Source organism: Cervus elaphus, chromosome 20, assembly GCF_910594005.1.
Source record: "Cervus elaphus chromosome 20, mCerEla1.1, whole genome shotgun sequence".
NCBI classification, from domain to species: Eukaryota; Metazoa; Chordata; class Mammalia; order Artiodactyla; family Cervidae; genus Cervus; species Cervus elaphus.
In genome coordinates this window covers 81,171,445-81,180,278 of record NC_057834.1, presented here as the reverse complement: position 1 = coordinate 81,180,278, position 8,834 = coordinate 81,171,445, and the positions used below count along the sequence as shown (strand labels likewise).

Here is an 8,834-nt window from a genome sequence, read left to right as displayed (position 1 = left end):
ATTGAATTAAGGTGAGAGGCAGGAAGTGAGGTTAAAAACATAACTCATTATCCTCTGGGTATCTTTAAGGTATCCTTCAGAACCTTATTTGTACAAGGTTTCATATGCCAGATTGAGAATATGTAAGCAGGGTGCTAACAGGATTGAATTTCTGTTTCAGAACACTCTGCAGCACCGTGGCAAATAAATTAGAGAGCAAGAGACAAGTCAACAGACCATTATTACTACCTAAAATAAGTCAGAGGCAGTGAAGATGGCTAAGAAGAGATAGATTATTTGAGAGATAACTTAGAAAAGGAAAATGACAGGATTTACTGATATTGACTGTGGGAGGTAGGAGTCAGGGGTGACTCAGATTTCTTGCTTTGCAAACTAATGGACGGTAAAGAAGTAAAAAAAAAAAAAAGTTTCTGAAGATACCTGAAAGACATATGAAAGATAATAATTGATTTTTGCTTCTGCTAAAATGTGATGCCTCTGGTACAGTAATTATTCATTATCTTTATTCAGCAACCACTAAACACCATGAACTAAGCTAGATATACTTGGAAATATCCAAGAGGTAGTGGAAATTCAGGTCTGGAATTTAAGAGATGTGTTAGGCTGAGAGTATAAAAATGGAAGTCACTGATGTGTTTGGAGGGATGGTTGAAGCTAAACAGCATGGTTATGATGCCCCTAGGAGAGTGCAAAGAGTAGGAAAAGATTTTTCAGGACTGAGTCCAGGGGAGAACTAACCTTTCAGTGTGAGAAAGTGGAAGAGCCTGGGAAAAGGTTTTCGCAAAGTCACAATGATAAGACGTCCTCCTAGTTTTATTTTTTAATGGCTGATTTAGTAAAATTTATTTGCATTTTGCAAAACAAAAATTCTTCAGATATTTGGTCTTCCTACACACCATATAAAGTATTTTGTTCAGGGTTACTAAATTTCAGATATGTTATGAATCTATAAGCTCTTGCCAAATATTTTCGTTTAATTGGGTGTAAAATAGTAATTTAGACCAATTACACAAATCAATTGAATTACTTTATTAAATTCCGCCATCTTAAAAATTAGGCAGTTTTAATTATTTTTCTAAAGGAGGGGAGGGCGGGTAACAAATGAGCTTTATTGTACGGATCCGTAGGAGCCATAATTACAGATAAAATGAACCTTGGTGTTGCTGAGGGATTTAATCAACATCCCCTGGAGATTCATACTTTCATTTTGCCTCACAGTCTGTACAAAAGTTATTTTGGCAAGAAGTAAATGTAAAACGTGAAAAGTTCCAGGACACCGCGAAACCCAATCAAGCCGTATTTTCTTTCCTTCAGACGGAAATCTAGGCAGGTTCCTGGGAGGGCCCCAGGTCGCAGCTGGGGAGGCAGACCAGCAGCCCTAAATCTTCACATCGTCCTTCGTTCCCTGATGCTAGAGACCTCACCCTAGAACGGTTCTCCTTTGGGTACGGTTGCCCTGGGCACGACGAGGCATGGATCAAGACTGGCAGTCCTGGAGTCAGGCCAGGTTGCAGCTCTCAACACTTTCAAACTGCACATCTCCCTCCTTACTGATGGGAAACTTGGGGGCCTCCCTTCGGCTCGGTTAGTGACGTCATCACCATAGCAACCAATCACAAATCTTCTCTGAAAGAGACCGGAGGGAGCGGGCATTGTATTGGTGATGCCGTTTTGTCAATCTCAGCAGAGGACCAGCCTCTTTTCTCTTAGCAACGGATGCGTCAGGGTAACAGTTTGCTGGAGGAACTAGACTTTGTGTTCTTGGGACTTGTTTTTCTGAGAGAGGAGAGTCAAACTCTCATCTCCAGCTGCCGAAGGAATTTTTTCTCCAGGGTATTGCGAAGAGGCTTCTTTCCCCTTCAGTTTAGCTGTATCAGGTAAGGGAAGCTCTGAGTGGGAAAGGAGGTTTGGAAAACAAGTCAGTATTTTACTCACTCTTTCAAGGGCATTAGGAACACTCGCTGTGCCAGCGATGTACAGACATGGTGAAGACTACATAAATCTACAAAACTTTCTCTGCTTTCAAAGAACTTCCAGTCTAGCCAGGGGACAAAAATAATAATGAGAGAGCAGTTAACGACACTCTGAGAACTTTGAGGGCCGGTACCTGTCCACAGGTTTTATATTACCCGTGCTTTCACATTGCCTGGAACATAGTAGAAACCCAGTAATTACTGGATGGGTAGATAGATGGGTGAAAAGGAAAATAGCATGATCCTGGTATAGCAGATCAAAGAAGAAATGATTAATGTGGATTGAAGTGAATAGATGTCTTCAGGACTTAAGAAAGGGCTTTAGTAGATGGCATGAAGAAGGTAAATAGAGGAACATTAGCTCTTTGAAAGTAAGGGCCTTGTCTTATTCCTCTGTTGACTTCCAGAACCTGATTGATGTTCAATAATTTCTCTTTCCGCACGGTGTATTCTGAATGCTGAATGAACTTACAGCAATCCTTCAGGCAGCTCTGAGTTTGAGGCTCTTGGCTTTGCTGAAGCCTGGCATAATTAACTAGGCTGCAGCGTGATTAGAAAGTATCAAGGAAAACAGGATTGTATTAGCCTGAGTAAGAAAGTTGCAGAGGCTTCAGAGAGAAGGTTGAATTGAGCCTTTGAGAATGAGTAAGATTTCAGCAAGCAGACATGTGCATCTTATGGAAGATGGGGGGCGGAGAGGGCAGGGTGTTTTCACTCTCTGTTTAGAGAATGGATAGTAATTCTAGAGGCCAGAGTAGAACTAGAAGAATAGATGTAGTGAGGCTGACTGCGAAGGGTGTTAAAAAAGTGATGCTCAGTCCCACTGCTGGGCACACACACCGAGGAAACCAGATCTGAAAGAGACACGTGCACCCCAGTGTTCATCGCAGCACTGTTTATAATAGCCAGGACATGGAAGCAACCTAGATGCCCGTCAGCAGATGAATGGATAAGAAAGCTGTGGTACATATACACAATGGAATATTACTCATCCATTAAAAAGAATACATTTGAATCAGTTCTAATGAGGTGGATGAAACTGGAGCCTATTGTACAGGGTGAAGTAAGCCAGAAAGAAAAACACCAATACAGTATACTAATGCATATATATGGAATTTAGAAAGATGGTAATGATAACCCTGTATGCGAGACAGCAAGAGAGACACAGATGTATTGAACAGTCTTTTGGACTCTGTGGGAGAGGGCGAGGGTGGGATGATATGGGAGAATGACATTGAAACATGTAAGTTATTATATGTGAAACGAATTGCCAGTCCAGGTTCGATGCATGATACAGGATGCTCGGGGCTGGTACACTGGGATAACCCAGAGGGATGGGATGGGGAGGGAGTTGGGAGGGGGGTTCAGGATGGGGAACACATGTACACCCATGGCGGATTCAAGTCAACGTATGGCAAAACCAATACAATGTTGTAAAGTAACCTAAATAAATAATTTAAATAAATAAATAAAAAGATTTTAAAAATAAATAAAAGTGATGCTTAAAGTTTGGACTCCCTCCTGTTTTGCTAAATCTGGTCTTCAGACCACGAGTGTAAGACTGCCTCATAGTAATTTTAAAAATGAAGAGTCCCAGGCTCACCCAGATCTTCAGAATCACAGTGGGAGTCCAGGAAACTTGCATTTCAAATGAATTCTATTTCTATACTACTGGAGGAGAATTGGAGAAGGAAATGGCAACCCACTCCAGTATTCTTGCCTGGAAAATCCCATGGACGGAGGAGCCTGGTAGGCTACAGTCCATGGGGTTGCAAAGAGTCGGACACAACTGAGTGACTTCACTTTCACTGGAGGAGAATGCCTCTATGGCTGATAGAAACCCACTTTATATTCCCTAGTATATAGGGAAGTGGCTTGTTAAGATCTGCATTTTAGAAAGAGTACACTGAAGGCTGCCCTGTGGGACTGTTCTGGTTGGAACAGAGGTGGGGAGTAAGTTAAATCATCATGATCTACTTGGTCTAGTGGCAGGGTAGGGGAAGAGGAATCTGTGGACAGAAAAAAAAAATTGCATGTTTATTTTGACTAACCACTAATTGAAATGCATTCATTGGTAACAAACCACAGTAGTATTCACGGGACCTGTGACTTTGTTATCAAAAGATATTATACACCTTTTCAAATAATATCAGGGATGTTATATTATTTATGCTCACCACTTCTTCAAAATTAAGGCAGTCATTAGAACCACTGCTAGGTCTTATTTAATATATTAATAAAGAAGCACATAAATTATTATACCATAATTTTTAAATAGTTTGATAACTATTTAAGTATAATGTATTCCTTGTAATCCCATGTTTTTATTTGATATATGGGCTTCACCAGGCTGCCAAAGGGGTTTATGGCACGAGACAGGGACTCCTGATACAGGAGGACTTTTTTTTTTTCATTTATTTTTATTAGTTGGAGGCTAATTACTTTACAATATTGTAGTGGTTTTTGCCATACATTGACATGAATCAGCCATGGATTTACATGTGTTCCCCATCCTGAACCCCCCTCCCTCCTCCCTCCCCATCCCATCCCTCTGGGTCATCCCAGTGCACCAGCCCCGAGCACTTGTCTCATGTATCCAACCTGGACTGGTGATCTGTTTCACACCTGATAATATACATGTTTCAATGCTGTTCTCTCAGATCGTCCCACCCTCGCCTTTTCCCATAGAGTCCAAAAGTCTGTTCTATTCATCTGTGTCTCTTTTTCTGTCTTGCATATAGGGTTATTGTTACCATCTTTCTAAATCCCATATATATGCGTTAGTATACTGTATTGGTGTTTTTCTTTCTGGCTTACTTCACCCTGTACAATAGGCTCCAGTTTCATCCATCTCATTAGAACTGGTTCAAATGTATTCTTTTTAATGGATGAGTAATATTCCATTGTGTATAGGTACTATAGCTTTCTTATCCATTCATCTGCTGATGGGCATCTAGGTTGCTTCCATGTCCTGGCTATTATAAACAGTGCTGCGATGAACATTGGGATATACGTGTCTCTTTAGAAGGACATGTTGAAGGCCTAAACCAGAGGATGCTATGGGAGAGGAAAGCTTGGAATTCAGGAGATATATCAAAGGGAGAAGTCATGATTTAGCATCTACTTAAATAAGTAAATATCTGATCTTGGAAATAAATGGAAGTAGGTTAGAAGGGGAGAAACGAGAAGAGAAGACTAACAAATATTGTAGAAACAGTTATCTCTGGAGGGTGGGTATGTTGCACTTCTCTGAAGATGGCAGAAGAGCCCAAGATAACTTTGAAGCTTAATCATCAGGATTTTGGTAGAGATTGACCAAGAAGCAGCAGTTCTTGGAGACATACTTACAAGACTCCCCAGATGTTAGTCTCGGATCTTATTCTAAATCTCTATTTTTTAACAAAAATGAAAGTGATGGAGGCAAACGTGATGAACTTACATATTCTTTGGGAAGATAAAAGAGGATAAAGAGGCTGATGGCCATCTAGACAAGGTCAGATAATTGAAGAAGTCTTAAGGAAGTAACACTTTCATAGAAAGACACTAGGTGAAGATGAGGTTCCAGTGCTACAGGTTTTCTTAGAAATCTCGTGAATGGCTGTGAGCCACACAGGCATACATGTAACAGATGGGAATGTGTAAACAGGTACATGCAATACAGCAGAATAAACTGAAGAGAGGAAGCTAATAACTGTTTACATCGCTGTATTATGTCAGTTATAACTCATGCCACTTATCCCTTCATTTGCAGCAGTTACCTTCCTGAAGTCTCATAAAAAAACACAGTCCCAGGCAAGGCTTTAGTTTGGAACCAAGTCATGGACGGCTCTGAATGCAATGCTCCTCATTATCAGTGGAGTACCGTCACAGGTTTTGAATGTGAACTGTGGCACAGAGCATTTACCCAGTACAGTTGTCCCTCAGTATCTATGGCAGGTTTTTTTTTTTCAGGCTCCCCCATAGATACCAAAATCCAAGGGTGCTTTTATAAAATGGTGTATTATTTGCAAAACCTAAGCACATCCTCCTGTAGACTTTAAATCATCTCTGAATTACTTTTAATACCTAAAACAATGTAAGTAATAGTGCATGGCAAATTCAAGTTTTGCTTTTTGGAACTTTCTGGAATTTCTTTCCTCAATATTGCTGATCTGAGTTGGGTTGAATCCAAGATTGTGGAACCCACAGCTCTGGAGGAGGGTCCACTGTACTCACTTCTTTTGTCACTCCCAATTGTCTTTTGCTGTCATTATGGAAGGTAGAAAATGTGTCCTTTGGTACACTGGTAGCAAAAAGGCATTCTGGAATGAGTGAGTTAATTTACAAAGAAAATTGATAGTTTTAATATCAAAAATACTTAAATGGAATTCTTAAATATTTATAAGTATTATCTTTAAGAAATTCTGTTTTTAAATTCAATCATCTATGGTGGCTTTGAAAACCAATTGTAGTACAAGCCTCTGGGGTAGACATAACCTTTATTTTAGGAATAGATGAATATCTTTTCTGCTGCTCTTAATCATGATGAATTTACTTTCGTTGGGAACAGGAAGAATATGGTGAGCATTTCAGAGTAATTTTAGTAAAGTGATATCTGTATTGAAAGTTTTTTGTGACCTTGAAGTAGTCAATTTAATGAGAGAATTTTGGAAAATATAGCACATTCACTATATAAAATATGCTGTTAGTTTTATGAAAAAATTTAGTAAGACCTGCTGTAATTTAGGGCTTCCCAGGTGGCTCAATGGTAAAGAACCCCCCTGCCAATGCAGGAGATAGAGACTAGGATTCCCTTTCCTACCAAGGATGCAAGGGATCAACAGACTAGCTAAAAATGTTTCCTAAGACCCTAACAGGCTTCTCTGGTGGCTCAGACAGTAAAGAATCTGCTTACAATGCAGAAGACACAGGTTCAATTTCTGGTTCAGGAAAATCCCCTGGACAAGGAAATGGCAACACACTTCAGTATTCTTGCCTGGAAAGTCCCAGGGACAGAGGAGCCTGGAGGGCTACAGTCCATGGAGTCACAAAGAGTTGAACTTGACTGAGCGACTGAGCACACCCATGCACATTTAATAGCAACATTTGAAAAGAACTGGGCACGTATAACTGATTTGATGTTTCTTGGGATGGTTTATGTTAAGCTGAGACCTATACCTTCAAGTAGCACCTACCTGGAACCCGTGATTATTTTACTACATGTGGCAAAGAATAATTAAATTTGTAGGTAAAATTAAAATTGCTAGTCAGTTGACCTTAAAAGAGAGAGATCATCCTTTATTATTGAGGTGAGTCCAAGGAAATCACCAGGGTTCTTAAAAGTGGAAGGAGGAGGAAGAGAAGGTCCGAATAATCTATGTGAGAAGGACTTAACCCACCATTGCTGGTTTTGAAGACTGAGGAAGAAGGCCCACCAGCCAAGGAATGCTGGGGTCCTCCAACAGTAGGAAAAGGCAAGGAGAATGAATTCTCCCCTAGAACCTCTAGAAAGGATGGAAATGTTGATTCATTTCCTTGTTGACACGTTGATTTTAGCCAGTCTCTGAAACTACAGAACTGTGAGATAAAATTTTTTGTTTTAAGACACTAAGTTTGTGATAACTTTTAGCAGCAATAGAACACTAATGCAGCATGCATACAGCTTATTCACAGAAAAAAAAGAGTGAAACCATTAGTGACTCAGTCATGTCCACCCCATTGACAGTAGCCCGCGAGGCTCCTCTGTTCATGGGATTCTCCAGGCAAGAATATTGGAGTGGGTAGCTATTCCCTTCTCCAAGGGATCTTCCAGGGATCTTCAAACCCAGGGATTGAACATGGGTCTCCTGCTTTGCAAGCAGATTCTTTACCATCTGAGCCACCAGGGAAGTTATTCACAGTTTAGGTAAAAGCCTTTTTTTAGACTGGAATTTCATAAGCTAAGAATAGAAGAAGGGAAGGAAGGACCAAGGAATCATTAACAATTTTTCTTGGTACATATACTGTGCCAGTTACAGAGGTCACAGTAATAGGAAAGAAAATGAACCTCCATCCTCCCAGTATATAGTCTATTTCACATGCCCCAAATTGAACTCCCAATCTTCCCTTTCAAAACTATTCTTCCTGGGGAATCCCCATCTCAATAAACAGCATAGGCTTTCAGTTCTTGAGGCAAAACTCACTAAATTCATCCTTGATCTCTTTCTTTCTCTCAGAACCTGCTTCCAAGTCATCAGCAAATACTATGGGTTCTACAAAATCTATCCTGAATCCTGTCACTTTTTCCATCCCACTCTCACCTCCCTGATCTAAACTGTCCCCATCTCTTTCTTGGATAATTGACTGTCTTTTAATTGGATTCTCTACTTCAGTTCTTTCCTTGCTATGGTCTTGGCATCAGAGCAGCCACGGTGATTCTCAAAATGTGAGTCAAATCAAGTGAAGTAACTCCCCAGCTCAAAACCGTCCAAAGGTCCAAACCTCATTCACAGTGAAACCCAAAGTCCTTCTCCATGACCTAGCCCTCTTGTGGTACACTATATAATTGCCCCCAACTATCCACCTCCCTTGTAGGAGGCTCATACACTCTGACTCATTTCTAGGCAAGCATGCATTCTTACCCCCTTATCGGGATTGACTGTGTGATTTGCTTGAGCCAATGGAATGTAAGCAGAAAAAAGGACAGTGTACCAGTGCCAAGGAGAAGAGTTAGAAAGCATTACTCAATTTTATTAGCTCTCACTTTTTCTTCTGCCACAAAAGTAGTACGTGTCAAACAGGCACTGCTCCTTCAGCCTGTGTCCCAGAAAAAGACTTGAAGCAACATCTCACCCACAGCCATGATACAGAACATGGGAAGAAAGAAACGTTTGCTGTTGCATG

General features: G+C 40.5%; 1 protein-coding gene across 1 annotated transcript in view; it reads left to right on the top strand.

Annotated features, from left to right (window-relative positions):
• Window positions 1-1,726: 1,726 nt before the first annotated feature.
• The window catches only part of DNAI3 (dynein axonemal intermediate chain 3), an 80,311-nt gene continuing 73,203 nt past the window's right edge, over window positions 1,727-8,834 (top strand). The window contains exon 1 of the mRNA XM_043876902.1: window positions 1,727-1,877. The gene's annotated coding sequence lies outside the window, so the exon portion shown is untranslated. The remainder of the gene's footprint in view (window positions 1,878-8,834) is intronic.